We start from the raw sequence: 20786 nt of genomic DNA on the forward strand, positions 1-20786 counted from the left end.
GGTTTTGAAGGAGGAAAGAACCGTCAAGAATTCCTGGTGCTGAGTGGAAGAGGATGCAGTACAGAGAACACCACAAAATCAAAAGGACAAAGTCTTAAAACAGCATTCAGTTAAGCAGTGGAATTTCTTGCCCCAGGAAATTGTGGGTGACAACAGTTTACACAACTTAAAAGGACATTTGACAGGTTAATATAAGAGAAATACAGTTGAAGGTTGTTAAATACAGTGGATGCCCCTGAGACACAGACTGTTAGAAACTGGAAGAATATTACTGGAAAATGTCATGCTTTGTCTGTTCTAATACTTCCACTCCCCCTCAGACAGGTGTTTCTGTCTCTTGCTGGAGATGGGATACTGGCAGAGATGGACCTTTAGTTTGACGCAGGACAGGTCTTCTTACATTCCTGAGCAAGTAACCACTTAACTAGGGTGGAGGGAGGTATTTCTGGCTTGGGTTCTTTTCTGGGATGGCATGTCAGAGGCCAGAATGGGACACTGAGATTGGGGGAGAGAATCACAGAATCACAGAACTGTAGGGGTTGGAAGGGACCTCAAGAGATCATCAGGTCCATTTCAGTCATGAAAGGGGGTACAGCTTCAGTTTAACAGTGGACCCCAACACAAGACCAATAAATCTCAATCTTGACTGTTCATCACATAAGTTAATATACATCAATACAGTAGTATAAAAAGATGCCTGAAGTAGATAGCTGTTTCTGTGCTACAAGCAATGTAGATTCTTTAGCCTGGTACTTCACTTGGATGCGTTACCAGTTAATTTGGAGAGAACTGAGGCACATCTATATCGTGTTGTGTGGTACAGCTCCAACCTGTCAACAGAAAAATCCTCTCCTGGTAAGCCATAAAAGAGGAACAGCTCTGATTCCCCCAGAGTTTCTTGTGGACCTTCCTTCCTGGCTGTCGGGGATCACGTATTTGGCATAGAGCTGGGACAGAAAGAGTGAACAGCCTTATTATTTATTAAACCACAAAGGGAGCTTAGGGAACAAGAAATGTTTGGCCAACTGTGAGTATGGCCAGGATATTCACATACCATCAAACCACTATGGTAATATCCTGAACAATAGTTGGAAGAGACTGCAACTGTGATGCTCTGTCTCATGCAAAAGACAGCAGTTCTGTCATTTTCCAACTTTTCTACTGTTTCTCAGCAACTTGGTGTTCTCCAAAGGTCTTCTTTTTCAGCTCCAACTCAGCCTTACTGAGCTTTAATTGTAAGGCCTGACAACAGTTCATCCATGGCCTGGGAATAATGCCGACTGCTCTTAGCATGATATGGAATCTTGTGTGAACACCAAGAGAAACACATGTTCTTATTCCTGGAAGGGAGACACCAGCAAAGCCTGAAACAACAAAAATGGAGCCTGCAAAAGACCTCAGGATGTCATTTAGTTTATCACACTCTCCCAAGGAAAAATCAACTGTATTCACATAATTCAAAACAAATGGTAGTGCAACCTGTTCTGAAAAAAATTCAGTGATGATTTTCAAACATACAACTTGCCTTCCTACACGAAAGAAACTTTCTTTGAAATCTCTTACCATTGCAAATAAAGATTCAAACCTGGTGATTTTTGCAAGGTGGTAAATCAAGCACCGATAAGTTGCTGGTTCTCACATGTTCCTTAAAAAACTTTTTCTATAAAGTCAGATCACTGTATGTTCAGACCACTGGGCTGAAAACTGCAATTTTCTTGGTAAGTATTTTTTATGTTTTACAATGATGAAAATCAGGGATTTTAACAGAAGCTGAAGAGGTTATTAAAAACTCTTTCAGTCCCTGGTTATTCTGATGCTCCTGTTTCAGCCACTTCCCTCTCTTTAGAAACTTAACTGTTCTTTTGCAATCATACAGAGACACTTCCCATGCAAAAGTAACCATTCTTTGCTAGACTAATGGGAAGTGAAGGATTTATTCCAGTCCATTTGCTTAAGATGATGCCAGCTTTTTAATAGTCTGTAAGAAACTTTCCAAAGAGAATGTAAGAAAATTTTAAACAAAGTTGATCTATGGTGTCAAACATTATTGACCATTAAAGGGATATGTCCCCTGCTTCTTCCTAGAAGAAGACCCTTGTTCTACTGAGTCTCTTGCTGAAGGTCTTGTTTCGCCACTGAGGTGCAATCGTTGCATAAGGAAGTTTTTGCATAAAGAGTGAAAAGCCATAACATAACAATATCTTCTTTCTTGAAACAGCTTTTCAACCTGAGTGGAACTCTTGCTGGGTGATTCTCTGTGATATGGTTCAACTCATTATAATTATCTAATAATAACAAATAAGGATTTAAAAGTTAGTTTGCTCAAGAAAGAGGTAAACGTTCTAATTTAAATGTATTTATACACAATCCATGCTACCAGCAACAATTTCAGAATTTCATCTTTTTGGTGATTTTTTGGATTCAGAATCTAAAAAGCATTATCTTACCAGATTATTTCCTTCTTAATTAAAAGGAAGGATAAAAAAAAAAAAAAAAAAAAAAAAGGAAAGAATTATTTCTTTCTTTCCTTCATTTGAATCTTTTTTTTTCTCATGATCTTTTTTTTTCTTTTCTCATAAATAGCTACACTACTATTAGCAAATAAGCTTTCTTAAAGACAACTTTATCTATTTCATTTGCATGCCAGTTAGAAGAAAAATAGCTATCTTTCCTCCCTTTCATATTTACTGGTAATTTCTCTATTAAAAAATCATCTTTTCTCCTTTTGTCTTTTTCTTCCGGAAATTTTATTTCAAATCAAGACTTGAAGTCTCCCAAAGAATAAAACATTCCAACCAAGAGAAAAGAAGAACTTTCTGTTATGATAAATGTCTTCCAAAGATACTTCATTTTATGAGAATATGAACACAGAATCTTTCACCAGCATATTAAAACTCAGATCCTCATATGCCTCTCAGCCTGTCATTATTTATAAAAACAGTGAAGTCTTGCTTATGTCATGACTATACACTCCTAATTTCATTTGTGATCATAAGCACCTTAGGTACTATAAGTACCAGCAGTGCTTAAACTATGAACTCTTTGAGAAAAGTGCTATTTTATTTGGTCCTTGACTGTACAGTGCCTACCGCAATCTGATGTGGATCAATGGCTTAGACTCAAAGACAATATACCAATACACATAATGAATAATAATGAGAAAACCACTGAGTTCACGTGGGACTGAAGACTCTCACCCTACTCTGCACCAGATCTGAGCAGTTAATGTCACGCTCACAGAGACAGAGGTCTTGGCCTAGCAGCTTCACCACATTTGGAGCTCAGCAAATAATGAACTAAAAAGTGTGGTTTGTCTTTTCATTCCAAGAAGGATTGTCTTTTAGTAATCAGCACTCAGTGCTTTACAAATGGATCAAATTGAGACATATTTCTAAGCAAGGAATGATCTTAGAAAATTATGGCACAGTGTCTCGAGTGGAGTGACTCAGACTCATAAATTTTACTAATGATTTATTTACCAAAAATGCGTATGTTCAATAGTCGCAATTCTTCACTGATTTGGCTGATAGCTTAAAAATGGAAAAAAATATTGGAAGTATAAAAATGCTGCAATTCAATGTTTTCAAACAAGATGTTTCCATTTTTGCCTTCAAAATTAGTTTAAATTTGCCAACATGAAAAAAAAAAAAGGGGGGGGGATTAAAAATGAAGGTTAACACTTCTGTTCTGGTCAGCCAAAATATTTAGTAACTTCAAATGATTTCTTTTACAATCTGTTACTGAAAAAAATAAAAATAAAATTGGATTTAGCCCACTGAAAATGTAAGGTAGCAGACACTCAGCTGGTCTGGCTTAAAACAGGCAATTAGCAGTGACGCTGGCATATGTTGTTGGTTGGACTATCTAGCTGGCTGGATATTCTTGGATTTTTTATAAGCTAATCTATTAAGAAACTGCCTCTACAGATTTCTAGAGCTTTATTGCCATGAATATAAGAGCAAATGTCAAGAACAAAATCAACTTTCTCAAATAAACAACAGTATGCCTCAAAATGTATAAGGAGCTGTGCTATTGTCCACATTTATAATTCACTTTTTTTTTTTTAATTTTTTTGGTATTCATCTATTTGATAGGATATGGTTAGAATCAAAAGTGAATTGGATTCTTATATAGTCTCTATAATGTCATGGTCCCTATAAAAGACAAGCTGGTAAAAATGTGGTATCACAGGTTGTTTTAGTATTCCACTCTAGAGTATCAGTATTTCTCTTTCTGACTCTTTAATTATGCTTGCCAGTGCCTAGGGTATCAAGCTGTACTGCCATTCAGTCAGAATTGAAAGGCTTGGTACACTTCAACCAAATAACAAGCTCCTTCTATTGCCAAAACATGGCCCCAGGCATTTTAACAGGCTTTTATTGATCTTAATGGCAGAAGACATTATGGAATGCTAGTCAGCAGAAATTACATAAATGTTACCTAAACGCTGTGGCAGCATGGTCAGAGAGATGATTCTCTCAGTACATCTTTTTAGTGTCTTATTTCCTGGGCAAGCACGAAGGCTACATTGGCTGTGTCTTACAGTAATGTCCTCCTCTGTGCTCTGTCAATAGCATAAGCAAAAACATCAAGGATACTCACACACATCATCCAGTTTCTGCCAGAGGTTGAGGTAATGTGCACATGCACCTTACAGAAGTGAAAGTGACTGAAATAAATTGTATTATTTTGTCTCTGTAAGTGAAAGAAAGCTTCAATTCATTCAGACAAGCATCACCAACCTACCCTAACTTCTTCTGTCTTCTCTCTAACTGGGCATACGTGGCAGAATGAAAATGGAAAGTTGTTTCAAATACCACATGTTCATCTTGTGGCCTCAACAAAAACTGCCTCTCTGCCTTCTGTCCTCTCTCTGCCTTCTGTCCTCTATGACTGACACTGAGGTTTATGTTCATCCACCAGTGCAGAGCGTTCATTCTTCCAGGCTATAGTAAGCTGACATTTTGGCAAAGCAATTGTTTTCTTATGAAGGAAGGAATAAAGCATCTTAGCAATTTTTTGTCATAGATGAGGTGAGCTACAAGCTTGAATTTATAGTGAACAATGTGTACGTTTTTCAGGGGAAGAAAGACCCAACACAAGCCATAGTTGAATTTACCTCCCTGTTTTCATTGGGATCCCAACTGAAGCTGCGGCAGAAGCTTGAAGAATGAAATCAGCAACTAGATTTACCTGTACAAGAAGTATATGGTCTAAATTGCTAAACCATTAGACTCACTGAGTTATGAGCATGACTTACCAGAAAAAGATTTTGTATAGTCTGTCTCCCCACTGATTCTACACTAGTAATTATATTGTTCCAATCTCAAATCATATTTCAGTTGATACTGCTCTGAAACAGCTTAATACATATTCCTGCTATGAAAAAGAAATAAATTAACTTTAAAAATACATTTCTTAATAAACAATAGAAGCTTATTTCTATCTGGTAGTGTTGAAAAGGTAGTCAGGAGACTATCTTGGAAGGGAAAATGGGGACATTATTTAGAGGAGGTAGAGAGGGGAAAAATTCCACTAATGACACTATACAATACATCTACCCCCAAATTAAAACATTTTTCATCATTTAGACTGCAAATAAGACTGAAAATATTGATTTCAGTTTATGAATGCAGTAAGACAGTAGGATAATAGGACATCCTGTTGGTAAAATAACACTTGTCAGGAAACTGAAGACACTGGAATTTTCTTTGGCTTCATGATCCAGGCACTGTCATGTCATTGTGCCAAGAATGGCCAGAGTTAATTATAAGTTGCAGTGTGGCAATGTGCTTCATATATTGACTTTGTTGAAAGTAGCATATTCTGTTCACTTGAATCTCTAACTTTTCTTTTATGTATCACTGTGAACAATTTCAAAGATTTTTTTTTAATATAACTTGCTATTTAGTATATTTTTATATATACTATTTTATATAGTATTTTATACTATAATAGTATGTTTTAATATAACTTGCTGTTTAGCTTTCTGCTGTATTACACTGCAGTACCCTGCTATTTAATATATGGGACAGCCTACCATACGATGTAAAATATTGCACACTCTGAAAGACAGTACACATGAGCTGGGTTGACAGCAACATGAATATTGCCTGTAGAACATAAGCTCGATGTTCTCACTCCTGTAGCCAGTGTGGGATAGCCATGAATGAGTGGAAACCTCCTTTCCACCACCGCGAATGACCCGTGCAAAGCATTGGTGACCTGTTATCTTAGGACCAGCATTTTATTGTTTATCTTCCTCCATTTCAGCTGAGGTCAATGGGAAAAGCTGGAGCCGAGAATTTGTGAAAATCAGATTATTCGAGGCCTATATCCTGCATCTATTCAAACCAGTGTCAGTGTTCTCATGAATTTCAGTGGAAAAATCACATTCCTTTAGATCTGAAGCAGAAAGTCCTTCCTCAAAGACACTGTCTGAGAACAATGGATCTGTGCTGAGTTATATCAGTTGGAGACATGGCTCTAGGCACATTAAAACAAAAATATGGATTCTTGATTCTCTTCCCTTTTAGGTGATTGTTTACGACTGATCAAGCATGAAGTGCCTAAGTTGTCAATGTTCTACCAACTTATTTAAGAAAAAAGATGGAAACTCATGTTTGCCAGTGGAGTAGACAGAAAATACAGGAATGGAGAGAAATCAAGGGGCCTTCTTCTAATCTTATTTATGTTTATGAATGTCATGAGTCATTGAAACCAGAGAAATATACTGGCTATATCACAGGCAATGCCACTATAATCACTGATCTTACAAAAGTAGGAAAGGTCCTGACTTTATACCAGTTGTTATGTATCTACAACTGCTTTCCATGAAAGATAAGCCAGACCTTATGAACAGACAAAAATCACTAATGTATTGCTGTATTACCTTAATAACTGTTTCTGCTATCAAAGTCTGAAAAGTATAAATAGTTTCCCAAAAGAATTGATATCCACTGAGCAGCAAATATAAGTTGTTTTGAAATGCTGGTCGTAATGCTGAGCAGAAAGCTAAGACTGTTAGATCTTATTTCTATAACATAAGTGTTTCATTTCAGGGGTCCATATTTTCCTTTTTTTTTTTTTTCTTTCTTTTCATATCGCAACTGCAGAGCCACACAGAATTCTGCAACTTCAGCTCAAGGGAATGAAAATCCAGTGTGGCCTTTGATCCTTTTCAGAAAAACTCAAGTGTCCCCACTAATGGGAAAAATACTTCAAGTTCTCCCTGAAAGAAGCTTGGGAAGAAGTTTTTGTCCTGCGGGGGACTTACCGGTTTTGCTTTTATCAATGGCCTATGCTAATTTGTTCTGCTGCATGTTAGGGAGTTTTTTTTCAGTCCTCTTGGACTGTTTCTAGGAGGGCAGTTAGCATACTGTAGGAAATATATTGAATTCAGGGGTTCAGAGATTTGGATGACACCAGCATGGTGTTTGTGGACATGTGTTGACATGTTTTTTATTTATGGTTCAGACACTCTTTCTACTTCTTTTTGGAGTACAACAGACCACAGCAAGCAAGCTCTTCATTTTGAGTAAAGCAAGCCGGGAGAGGGGGAAGCAGCTGGAAAAATAGATGAGGATGCAATTTAGGATCTTATTCTTGAATTCCTTTGATCATTTAAATTGCATGGTTGTCAGACAACGTGGTACTGAGCGTCTAGTCAAGGAGGCTTTTCTCTGAGCGTTTAAGTTCTTGCACTATACTCAAATGTTTCTTGCAAAAACTGTGATTGAATAGTTTTCTGAGAAAGTACATTAAATGAACTGAAAACAATAGGAAGATATATATGCACATATACATAAAATTTGAAAGGAAATTACTATCTTTAATAAATCTTTCAGTATTTGCAATTCAAATGTTATATTGATGTGTGGGTGCTAGAGAGATCTCAAATGAAAATGACTGGATAGTAACTATTTTTATTGCAAACAGAAATGTACAAGGTAATCAAGCAGCATAAACAATGAAAAGTAAATTAGATTTCTGAAACTATTCCTGTTTTTAGTCACTCCCTTCTGGCATTTGCAACACAAGCAAGGAAACTTGTTTATCTATAAGTAGCACACCAAATCCCTACATCTTCCCCTATCCCCTCATGCAGTCTAATACCACAGGTGACATTAAATTGATGTCTTCCCAGCTAGCTTATCAAAGGACATCATCACCCTTCAGCTGTACCCAGTGTATAGAGTCAGCTAGAGGAAAGAGGAGAGTTGGTCATGGACATAACATTTTAATATATTGAGATAGGCAAGGGGCAAAATCAGTGACAGCCAGCTACATTTGAAAGAGCATCATCTCCAGGCTGCTCTGAAATCTCAAGTGGAAGCTGAAATGATGTAAATGAAGAGAGTAGGGATCTAGTCTACCTGACAAGTTATGACAATTCTCACACTTTAAACAGAATACCTGATTACATGTGAGAAATATTGTCAGAAAGCAGCACTTTTTACCTCAGTAGTGATACATAAGCAAACTGATTACACCAGACAGATTGCCTGGGAGCCACTTTAACTAATGGGTAGCATTTCTCAATATTCTTCAGCATTTTTATGTTTTTGACTTTGTAACATCGAGAAAACCTGGCAGTGACTCATGTAATCCGAGTTCCCCTCCTGCCTCTCCCAACATGTTCCTGAGTGATCCTGAACAAGTTACTTCATTAATTTTAGTTGGATGCTGTCATGAGAAAAGGCTTGTCAGGCTGGGCTGCAAGTCTGTGGTCATTCAGTCCTGGTTCATGCAAATGCCTATTAATTCTAGTGGGACTTTTCTCTTTGTCAGGACTGCAAGATTTACCACAGCTGCATGTGCTTAAAAGGCTGCAACAGTTGGATGTTGATTCTTGTCCCATGAAGATTTATTAGAATCTGCTACTAATACTTACCTTCTTGTCTGCCACTTGAACATCTTCAAAAAGGCCCTTCTTCAGTCCCTACTGGCTGATCCCAAGTCACAGCAGGCATTGTCAGCTGAATCTGTATTTCTTCTAGCAGCTCTTCCTAATCCACCCAGACTCTGGGCAAGTCTTGGCAATGAAGGAAAAAGCACAAAATAACATGTGATTTTTTTTTCCTGCTGTTGTGCAGCAAAAGTGAACAGGTAGACACTGTTTCCCAGAAAATCTTATGTTCTTGTCCGCATCTCAAACTGGGTGGTGAATAGCCCAAGAGAAGAATGCCAAGCTGGCTTCAATTCTCCTTCAGCAGAAGAGACCAGAGACACCTTAGATAATTCCCACAAGATTCTTAAGAATATTGCAAATAAATGAAATGTGGAAATGTTACATTGAACTGTGAGACTACTAGATTTACATAACTTTGTAGAAAAAATATTGCTATTATAGCTAAAGCAGAAGCAGTTTATGATTAAACCATATCCTTTTAGATACATACAAGAATACAATAAGAATATATGAAAATTCAGACATAAATATTGGAATTGTGTAAAATAAAGAAAAAAAGATATTATTTTGTTCTGGACTCTGCAATTCCTCTAATACTCAGTTCTGGTCCTCAGTAGACTGGGACAAGCACTTGATATGTGGGAGGGATGAGGGGGATGTATTTGTGAATGTTTGCCTTCACAACTGAAAAACAGCTCTGAAAATATTTGTGACTTTTTATTTACTTATGTGTACATTTTCCTTTGCAAGTGTATTTTGCCTCAAGAGAATGTCAGGAATTTCAGTGGGCATGGCCAGTCATGCTGGTAGCATTGGCTACCTTGAAAAGGCTTTAGTGTGAGAGTCAACACAACAGGATTCAGAAACCCTGACATGTAAATATCACCATGCATTTGCACAAGAAACAACCATGGTCACTTTCACCATGGTCAGTATTAAAGAATTCCAGCCCCCTAATTCTGCACATTTCATACAGGAGCCCTTCGGCCCCTATAGCGAGCTGGTTTTAGTTTTAGCCCTTATAGTTCCTTATGTGTTTTCTCGAGTCACTTCTCTTCTATCTTCTTGGATTCTCTCTATTATTTCTACATTTCTTCCCTTTTTCATCAGCAACCCCTTATCCGCTTCTCTTTTGACACTCTGATATACCTTATCTTTCCAACTTCTGTTCTCCAGTAGCTTCTGTTCTCCAGAAGCCTGACATTTCTCTCTTTCCTCAAGCCTCTCCCCTACCACGTACTGAGCTGAAGTCTAGATTGCTCTCCCTGTTCATGCACAGTGGGCAGCTCAGTGCAGTGGACGTTTCTTGGTGGGTTAGGCAACCTGAGTATGACTGAATACAAACTAATACGCTTTCTGACAACCTACGGAGTTTCTTCTATGAGAAGCAAAAACTATTTTAGCCAAGATAAAGCAAAATGTCCCCAATAAAGCAGCAGGCAAAACAGTCCTCTATTTATATGACAATAATGGAAGAATAATCATAATATTTTATGACATCAAGTGGCTAGTAGTTACTACTTCCAGACACTGATACTGTTTAATATATTTCATCCTGAAAATATTCCATGAGTCATTGCCCGCAGAACACCATAGCTATGCAGCCATCATTTAGAAAAGGACAGCAAAACTGCAACATCTTATTAAGGTTGTGTTGAACAGAAAAGGACCTTAGTTTTTTGAAGTCTCACTCATAATCCCTTGATGCAAGAAGACACACAGAGCAGCCTTTATCTAGCTCAGACAGATGTGGCTGAGTTTCAACCTATGATTCCAGAAAGAGCAAGAATTTCTAATATACTTGGGTCACCTCTGCTTGCTTTCTCCCTGGGTTTGACTCCCAGTCTATCAGTCAAAATGATTTCTTCTGTTTTCTGTCAATGATGTGTGGTGTCTTAATCTTGGTGTCACACAGAAAAAAAAAATACCATTTTCCTCAAGATCAACACGGTGCCTCAAGAATGCATGGTTAAAGAATTGAAATACCAAGTAAACTATTTTGGTTTATTTTCACTAACAAAAAAGGTTTCTGATATGAATAAGCAAGAAGGGAAGGAGCAGCATGAAGCAAGCAAATTTGTATTGAAGTTGCATTTCAAAGTGAAGATACCATTTTCTAATAAATCTGTTACACAGATCATCTAGGATATGTAGTTTTACTGTGATGCCTAAATAATTTTAAGGATATGGGCAGAGGTGACTTAGAAGAACACCTAAAAGTCTGTCCTCCAAACTGCCTGTGGTCAGTGTGTTCATTTTTGCAAAGAAGAAGATACTGAAGAGAGCATAATACATCAAATAACAGAAAAATTAAAGCACTGTACAAACTCTTGAGAATTTCCAGGAAATACCTGGGCACTGGTGAAAGTAGTGGTGCAGTCTGGTTTACTGTCTCTTCACACGTATTTCTGTGAATGGTTGCAGTAGGTTAACTGTAGAAGAGAGGATTCAGCAGGACCTTGAGGGAGAAGCAAGCCATTACAGGGAAGGTAATTATCCCAGTTTCCATTTCAGGCAGGAGAGAAATTATTCTGTGGAGTTAAATGAACTTCTGAATCCTTTTCTAGTCCATCAGTAACAAATCCGAAACAGGAGGATGGAATACTTTTCTGGATGTAATCACTTATTAATCCACAGGGGATTTAGCTTACAAACCACTCCCATTAACAGTAAAGACATATCTATTGTATGGAAATCCTAGACCAAAGCTGGCAACCTAAAACCTGTGAACATGGAACATTGTGCAAGAGAACTCTATATACATGATGGTTTTATAATTTATTTTTGCTGAGTGTATGCTCTGCACCGATAGATTCCATGGAAATTGAATATAAAAGTAAACATAAGCAACTTTGCAAAGTGTACTTCAGTCTCTGCATTTGGCTTACCCCTTAAAAGCCCCTTGAGCCAGCTTTTGCAGTTGATTACCTTACAGCAAAAAAATCCCTTTGTTGTCATTGCTTTATTTTATACTACATGTGTATCATTCAATTTTTTATTTTTTTTTCATGGAGAATACCAACTTCAGGGAATACCTCCAGTGATATGCTAGCACATGAACAATGTAAATCTTTATTATAGTAGAAAGAGCAGGGAGATTCAACATCTTGGCCTCTTCTGTTGAGCAGTATATTTTGACACTTTAAATGTTTTAGGCTCTCTGTGTAATAACAGGGATTAATACGATGTGCCTACGAAGAGATTACGTGAATGAATTTCATTTTGCGCACCCATCAAAATAAAACCTTTTCTGACTCAAAGAAAAGCCGTCCTTTTCTCCTTCATTGGACCAGATTATTAAATGTACTATAGCTGTAGCAGGACTGAAGGAGACTGGTGAACACGAAGCCAACCTGTACTCCCAGCAAAAATCCTAAGCAATCCACCCTGCAAAGGTTACGTATGCCAGCTGAGAAATCAGGACATGCAGTCAGTGCCATGTGCCTGCAGCCCATCTCACTGGCGCCACACATCTCCACCACCCTCCAAATCCCATAAAGCGAGCATGCAGGCCGGCGTTTAGCTGCAAGAGAGCTCCTGCGGGCTTATAGTAAGCAAATTACAACAAAGCCAATTCCTTCCCTTTTGGAGAATCTTAAAATACCTTACAAACAATGTGTCCCCCAACACATCTGGGAGACCACATATTTTTGTGTTATGTTAAGGATAGCCAGACTAAAACGTTGCCCAATTGTCAAGGGTAGCCACAGAATCAGGGGAAAAAAAATGATTCCCAAGATTGTGCTGTAACCACAAGAAAACCTATCCTATTTGCTATTCTCCCTGCTTTGGTTTAGTATTTCCCAGTAAAATTTAGTCATCACATATCTGCATGGCTCTTCCATGTCAAGGATTTCAGACTCCTTTAAAAATTGTAAAAGATACTGCTCAGCAGTAACAATCCCACCCCTTAAGTGTAATCTTACTGGGAATGAAATGTAGCCACTGTTTAGCAATCCAGCTCTGTATGATCCCTGACAGGAAGTGAACAGTGACAAAATGAAACTTGTGGAAAAACTATTAGCTGATAGGCACTGAACAGTAATTTAAACTGTCAATTGTGGAAAATATAAAATTCATCCCAGCATTTACTGACTTTTCTCTTCACACTTCCCCATTTGTTTTGCATAACTCTACTTACAAGTGTTCTCCATCACTTTTTTTTTTTTTCTTTCTTATTAAGGATTCCACATCCAAGTCCTAATACTGCATCTAGCTGCATCTCTTTTTTTCAGAACTGGAATGTTTGGCTGGACCTTGTGGCCACAAATACCTACTGGGATTCTGTAGAGCCAAATCCTCTCTGTTTCTTTCCACATCTTCCCTCCATTCTCCATCAGCACAAAGTTATGTGATCCCGTCCAGTTCTGACTCTTCTGGAACTGGTACCTTCTCTGCCACGTGCAGAATAATTCAGAAGGGTAGGTTATCTCTGGGAAAAAAAGAAAAAAGAAAAAAAAAAAAGAAAAGAAAAAAAAAGAAAAAAAAAAAAAAAAAAAAAAAAAAAGAAAAAAAAAGTGTCCTTTCAGAAAACTAGAGAGACCCCTTTTTGCTTTGAATGTCAGACAGGAACACTGCTCCAGCTCTCCCCCTTCTGCTCTACAAGTCCATTGTAACACAATCAAAAAGCACAGATCTATTAACCTTTTGGGAACAATGGAAATTGTACATTTTCTCCTAGGCAATCAGTAGAAAGGGAAAGAGCCAAAAGTATCTAAGGAAAAGAGGAGAGAGAGCTAGGCTAGGGATGGCCTCACATGGCTAATGCGGCATAACCAACCCATTGCATAATATTTCTATGACAAGTGCTAATAGGCTTTAAACATCAGGTGTTGTAACCCACTGTCTACACAAAGGAGTAGCCAATATTTTTTATTTGCTTCCACAAAAATAGTTACCCTCCTGTCTTTGCCTGCTGAACAGCAGCTGGCAGGGGTGCATGCGAGTGGGAGAGAGGTGCTGCAGTCTGACTTGCTTAGCAATCAAATGGAGGAGAGCGCATCCTGAATTCACAGTCGACTGCTCTGTGGGAGGAGGAGCAAATGTCCTTCCCTCCTTGATAACAGGATTAATGCCAATCCCACGCACTGGTGTGTATTCTGAGGTGAATTCTGAGGTGAATCAGTACAAGTCCTTACCACAAGCTAGCTCAGCAGGGCCATCAGCGCTCTGTAATGTTGCAAACCATTCTGCTTCCCTGGATAAGGGCTTGAAAGTACACATATATTTGTGTGAATGTGCACATAATGTGTTTGCGTGGTGTATGTGTGTGTGTGTGGTATAAATCACACAGCTGCATATGCTTCTGTTACTATCACTAAGTATTGTTTTACTTTTTTTTTTTTCCTCCTGGAAACCCAAGCAAATTAAAACAATAGCAAAATGTTTCTGCTTTAGCTAGGTCTTCCAAACTCTTGGCTCCAGTAAACCTACAGTATATGCCAGCATTTTTGATTCTCATCCACTTTTTAAGTATCAGTTTCTTCCTGCAAATAACACGTACATATATACATGTACATACACAGTTTGGACAGCTATAGCAAGGTCTCTCCCTGAGTCATTTCCTTGATGTTTGGTTTTGAAAAACATCTTTGGCAATCTTTCAGGACCATGTGGTAGCCAGAGCCACGTCCAAACCACCTGAGTTTGGACTTCCCTGTTGGCAGTCAGCACTCTTACTATTAATTCTCTACAGATGTCAACACTTCTCATCTGGTAAGACCTAGTGCCATGGGTGTACCTGGTTAGCATGCAAGTGCCTCACAAAAAATTCCATGGAAATTCCCCCTAGATAAAGATGAGTTATGAAAGATGGCTGAAGCAATACTTGACAACTCTCTCTTTTCCAAATACTACGTGGAAACACTGTGTGTTCCATGTCCTGACAGTCCAATTAAAGCCATTTAAAGTACTAGGAAAAGTGAATCAGCCACTTCAAGAATGAGTCTGATACTGACATGTGCTGTACTTCTGCACTTATAATGCATTACTAAGACTCCCTTGCGTGGCACAGGAAAAAAAGCTGTGTCTATGTTAGCAGTTATACAGAGGGTGAAAATGTGTGAAATTCCAAGGATGGAACAATACATCCTTGTTGGATTTGGCAAAGCACAATCTTCAGTGATGAAAACCTGAGAAATCTGGGGTCAGTCCCACAAGAGCTTACACATATGCTTATCTTTATGCATAACTCATGCATGCAGATCGTTACATTTGGCCTCTGCCCTGTCTGCTTCAGTGCAAAGTTCTGTAATGTAAAATCTTGGGTGCAAGCTTGCCATTCCTGGAGTCAATGGCACCTTCCCATAACTGGTCCATAAGTGGCTAAAACAGTAAAATAGGTGCTCAGATGTGGTGAGCTCTAACATACTGCTTCCTCTATTATTTTTTTTTTGGGGGGGGGGGCGGGGGCCGGGGAGAAGGGAGGAGGAATATATGAATAGTGGTGCTATGCTTTTTTGTGATTATACTATTTATGGTGACATCATCTCAAGGCCCAAATGAGGTTCCCATTCAAGGCTTCTTTATACCACAAATACGCAAGAAATTGCTGCCTGGATTGCAGCCATCTTTTGTATTTTCATACAGAACTTCATATTTGAAAACTTAAAGTAGTACAGGCTTAAACGGGAGTTCTGTCACCAGACTTAGGAGCGCTGATCCTAATATCAGTTCCAGCACTGGTTTAGGCAGGGTCGATAGATAAATCACTCACTTCTCCTCTTTTCTATGTAGTGTTACTCTCCATACCAAGGCATGAACTTTAAGTCTACACAGCAGTAGAAGTAGTGATTTTAAACAGTAAAAGTTGTAGTTTTAAACATTTTGTTGTATGAGAGTGTTAGAGCAGGAAGACTTGTAGCTATGTAAGAAAAAAACAGAAAGTCTCCTCTAGCTACCTAAAATGTAAGATTTGTTTTATTTTATACTTACTGCAAGAGAGCCATACAGCATCAAGCAGATGATGATGAGGCTATTGGGACACAAGCATTTGGTTGCTACATCTGGCATTAGCATGGGATGGCAGAACAACTGATCAGGATTTAATTTTCATTTCTTGTCCTAATTTGCATTTTCTACTACTGTTTGCTGCATTTCAGCCCTGTGGGTTTGGGATCTGACCAAAAAGCCAGCTGAAGGAAGGCTCATACCAGTAAAAGTTCAGTATTTCTTTCCTCAAAAAAGTCACACAAAAATACACACCTTGCCTCCTGCTCTTTCCCCTCCTACTCGTACACACTCTACCATGTCTACTCCTCAGGAAATAGGCTTGAACAATACAGAACTGTTAGCGTAGCAACCACATAACCACCAAGTGATTATATGAAGGTGCTTTATTCAGCGCTGGAAGCCGGGACAGGTGCCCAAATCTGGCTTCCAGTCCCGTTACATCCCGATAGTTATTTATACATTCAATATTACGTAAGGTATACATATTCATTACAGGTTGCAACATCAGCCTCGCATTCCATTCCAATTAGCTCTCCTCCCATTTGCACATGCGTGGTGCTCTCTGGTGGTTGTCCAGGTGGTCGTCCAGATGAAGTAAGGAGTCTTCCTCTCTGTTAAACTTTTCACCTTTCTCACTCGACGCATGCTCTCTCCGCTCCTTGGTTCTGGTTCAACTCACTTCAGCATTTTCAGGTTCTTATCAAAGGTCAGGTTGTACCTGTTCTCTCACAGGGGTCCCTTTCAAGGATTTATTTGACTGTTCGGTATACTCCCTAAATATCTTAGTATAGATAAATTTGATAATGTAAATACACTTGATAATGCTTATCTATATTTTATGACCCGCCACCTAAGAAACATTAAAACATCCATTTGGTTTTCCCCAACACTAACATTTCCCCTCTTTGTAAATACTTCACTCATACCGAGGGCAAGTATTTTCATTATTATTAAGTTGAATCAGGTTAGTAGAGGTTAGTAAGTGTAACTTTATACATCTTTATTAGTCTACTATCTTATTGATACCTCCATGCCTACTTATTAGTGCTAGTACTATAAGGTGGGGGTGGAGTAAATGGGACAGGGTTTTCTGGGTGATCCTTGGTAAGGACTCTCATTATTCGGCGATTCCATGCACTACTCCTAACTATTTCACCCTTTACACACAAATACATTAGTCCCATTGCAAGGAATACAATTAGCAGCAGCACAATGGTTTGTAGGAGAGACTTGAGCCATCCTTCCAGGTGGAGGCCTAGTCCCTCAGAGTTGCTCCCAACCAATTTTGCTCTGCGCTATGTTTCTCCTCCTCTAGCTTATATTCCACATGAGCTAGTTGGGATATGTCATTTTCTACATCTGCAGTTACATTTGGAATATGTACACAGCAATGATCAATCTTCTCTTTCAAATATCCACACAGCCCATGCTCTTTTAACAAAAGCATGTCCAAAGCCATTCTGTTTTGCAGGGTCATTTTGGTCGTAGCCTGCAATTGTAAGTTTAAATCTTTGAACCCCTTCTTGGTTACCTTTGCCAACCTGTTTACCTGGCCCATTAAGTTATATATTATTTCCCTATTCCTGTATGTTGCTATTGGGGCAAATAGTGATTCTATTATCCATCCTATCTTGATTGCAGTAGAGGGGTCTTGCCAATCATCATCTTGGTCTACCTCCCTTCTTATTCTAGTCTGCAAGTTTGTTGAATTTCCTTTAAAAGGAGATTTCTTCCAGAGCGGACACAAGGTGGGCAAGCCTAGTGTTATTTCTTTCACTGGACCATCCAGTCCCAGGTGTGTTGTCCAGGTTCCATCATTAGCAGCCCATACGAAGTGTCCCATACTCCGTATTGTTGAATATTTGCAATTTACCTTAATTCTCTGGCTGCTTTTCTGGCTGGTTATATTTCCGTAAACTTGCAGTCCCCTACACACACACCCGGTAGCTAGAGCTATTTTCACTGGGAGTAAAGGTATAGTTTTCAGGTCTGTATCGCAATCCAGGATCTGAGTACAGTTCCACCATGGGACTGCCTTCACTCGTTCTCGACTACTAGTTTCCTTCTGATACGCCATATATTCTTGGTTCCTTTGGCTATCATTTGTCTTACCAGTCCATTGTATGCACCAGGGAGTATCTCCTCCATATTGATATCTCTGTAATATGCTCATGGTCCATGCACTATCCCAGCCTTCTAATTCTTTTGGTTCATTTACTTCTTTGCATTCCCATTTAATTTTCTCCTGTGATTTTGTACGTTGCTCATCATACTCACACCATCTGAGTTGTCTGCTCATAGTGTTTAGATTCGTGAATTGATAGTTTCTTTTCTTTTCACATTGTGAGTAGTAGCTAATTACTTTTTCCCTGTAATACCCCTCGACCTTCACCGTTTCCACAGTCTTTTCCGCCTTACATTGAATTGTTTTATTCCGTTCAGTTTGGGGCAATGAAGATGTTATAATGCCCCATGGTATAGGATCCCCTGCTGACTTGGGTATGGGTAAGCAAGCAGTTACCTGACTCACATTCTACATTTTTGCAAAATCCCTAATCAAACCTATCATCAGATTTTCTTCTCAATTCTTTACTGCCCATTGCATTCCTGGTGTTGTAGGCTGAATTGATCTTTTCCTTCTGGTTTCGGAGGCTTTAGACAAATCTATCGGGGAATCATTTTTGACCCTGCAGGTCAGAGTGGCATTATTTCCGACATATACAGTCTTGTTTTCTTGCTTCTGAGGTATTTCCAGAAAAGTGGCATTTATCTAGCTATGATACGACAGTACCCACCAACCCCAAAACACTACCAAAATTTGATACCGATATCCAGCCATATCAAATACTTTGGATTTTTAATTTTGTAGGGCCCAGTGACTGTGCCTCCCAAAGTCTCGGTACTCGTTTCACCCGAGTATAATGTATCCAAGCATCTACCCCTTCTACCTTGATGGCGGTGAATGTTACCAGTAGAACTTGGTAAGGTCCGTCCCACCGTTCCTTCAAGGGTTCCTCGTTCCAATTTTTGATGTATACTCTGTCTCCTGGCTGTATATCATGCACTGGATTCTCCAAGGCCAGGGGTCGGTTCCACACCAGAACGCTGCGTAGTTGAGCTAAAGTCTTACCAAGGGATAAAACATAATCATATACATCCTGTTTACCGGTAACATGTATATTCGGATTCGGTTCAGGGGACTCGTAAGGTTTCCCATACATGATTTCATAGGGACTTACTGACATCCCACTTCTTGGCTTTATTCTAATTCTTAGCAAGGCTATTGGTAAGGCCTGTGGCCACTGTATCTTAGCTTCCTGACAAATTTTGCTTAATTGCCCTTTCAAAGTTTGGTTCATCCTCTCTACCTGACCACTAGATTGAGGCCTCCATGGGGTATGTAAATTCCAGGTAATTCCCAGTAACCTACTAACCTCCTTAACCACATTGGCAATAAAATGTGGTCCCCTGTCTGAAGAAATACCCAATGGTACACCAAATCTAGGGATTATTTCCTGTAGTAACCATTTTACCATTTCCTTTGCTTGGTTGGTGCGACAGGGAAGGGCCTCTGGCCATCCTGAAAAAGTATCAACCCCTACCAATAGGTATTTGTAGCCTCTTGCTTTAGGTAATTCCACAAAGTCAATTTGCCAGTAATCTCCAGGCTCTATCCCAGTCCTAGTTCTTCCCATCTCAGCATGTTTCCTTGCTACCGGATTATTCTTTAAGCAAAGCTCGCACTTCGACATTACTGACTTTGCCATTGTTAACATGTGTACCGAGATGACACCCCGTTTCAAATAAGTCACCATTGCTTCTGCACCCCAGTGACACTCGTTATGTTTTGTTTGTAAGATTTCTCGCATTACTACAGGAGGCACTATGACTTGCCCTGTCGTAGTCACATACCATCCATCAGAATTCTTCCGAGCCTTCATCAAATTCGCAAGTCTCTCATCTTCTGCCGAATACTTTGGGTCTTTAGGTAAATTAGAACAAGAAAGGCCTACCTTTGATGGAATTAGAGCCATTACTTTCCATACTTCGCGCGCAACCTTCCGTGCCGTCAAATCTGCCAGTCTGTTACCTTCTGCAATCTCTTACGCCCCTCCTTGATGGGCTTTACAATGCATTATAGCTACCTGTTGGGGTTTCTGTACAGCTGTTATTAATTTCAATATTTCTTCTTGGTATTTTATATTAGTCCCTTGTGAGGATAGCATTCCCCTTTCTTTCCATAATGCCCCATGTACATGAACTACTCCAAATGCATATTTCGAATCTGTCCATATATTCACATTCTTACCCTCGCTTAGTTCCAAGGCTCGTGTCAGGGCAATTATTTCTGCTCGTTGGGCTGAAGTTCCCAGAGGTAGGGAGTTTGCCTCAATCATTACCTTTGACGTAGTTACCGCGTATCCTGCATAGCGAGTTCTGTTTTCCACAAAGCTGCTTCCATCCGTGAAAAGTTCCCAATCCGGTTTCTCCAGAGGTTGGTCCTTTAAGTCTGTCCTGCTGGCATAGGTATGTTCGATGGTTTCCACACAATCATGACTGAGGTCTCCTTCCTCCGTAGTTGTTCCTAGAAACACTGCTGGGTTCAATAGGTTAGTGGTTTTTAGAATTACATCATCTTGCTCAGTTAGTATGGCTTGATATTTCATCATTCGGCTGGGTGACAGCCAATGGCCCCCCTTTTCCTCCAATACCGTAGTCACCATATGTGGCACGAACACCTCAATTCGTTTTCCTAATGTGAGCTTCCTGGCTTCCTGTATTAAAAGGACTGTGGCTGCCACGGCCCTTAAACACGAGGGCCATCCAGCACTTACTGCATCCAATTGTTTAGAAAAATACCCCACAGGTCTTTTCCAGCTCCCAAGTCGCTGGGTCAATACTCCTAATGCCAATCGTTGTCTCT

At 39.3% G+C, this 20786-nt stretch overlaps 1 long non-coding RNA gene across 3 annotated transcripts; it reads right to left on the reverse strand.

Annotated features, from left to right (window-relative positions):
- Positions 1–758: 758 nt before the first annotated feature.
- On the reverse strand, positions 759–13334 carry LOC121073928. 3 transcript variants are annotated; one of them, XR_005822014.1, is made up of 6 exons: positions 13189–13334; positions 11263–11369; positions 8894–9034; positions 5261–5379; positions 1055–1340; positions 759–947 (listed from the first exon to the last, which is right to left on the reverse strand). It is a non-coding gene; the product is annotated as an uncharacterized LOC121073928 (long non-coding RNA). The 3 variants fall into 3 exon arrangements; XR_005822013.1 differs by having other exon boundaries at positions 1055–1364; XR_005822011.1 differs by lacking the exon at positions 5261–5379 and having other exon boundaries at positions 1055–1364.
- Between the last annotated feature and the right edge of the window lie 7452 nt (positions 13335–20786).

This window comes from Cygnus olor, chromosome 1 (assembly GCF_009769625.2).
Source record: "Cygnus olor isolate bCygOlo1 chromosome 1, bCygOlo1.pri.v2, whole genome shotgun sequence".
NCBI classification, from domain to species: domain Eukaryota; kingdom Metazoa; phylum Chordata; class Aves; order Anseriformes; family Anatidae; genus Cygnus; species Cygnus olor.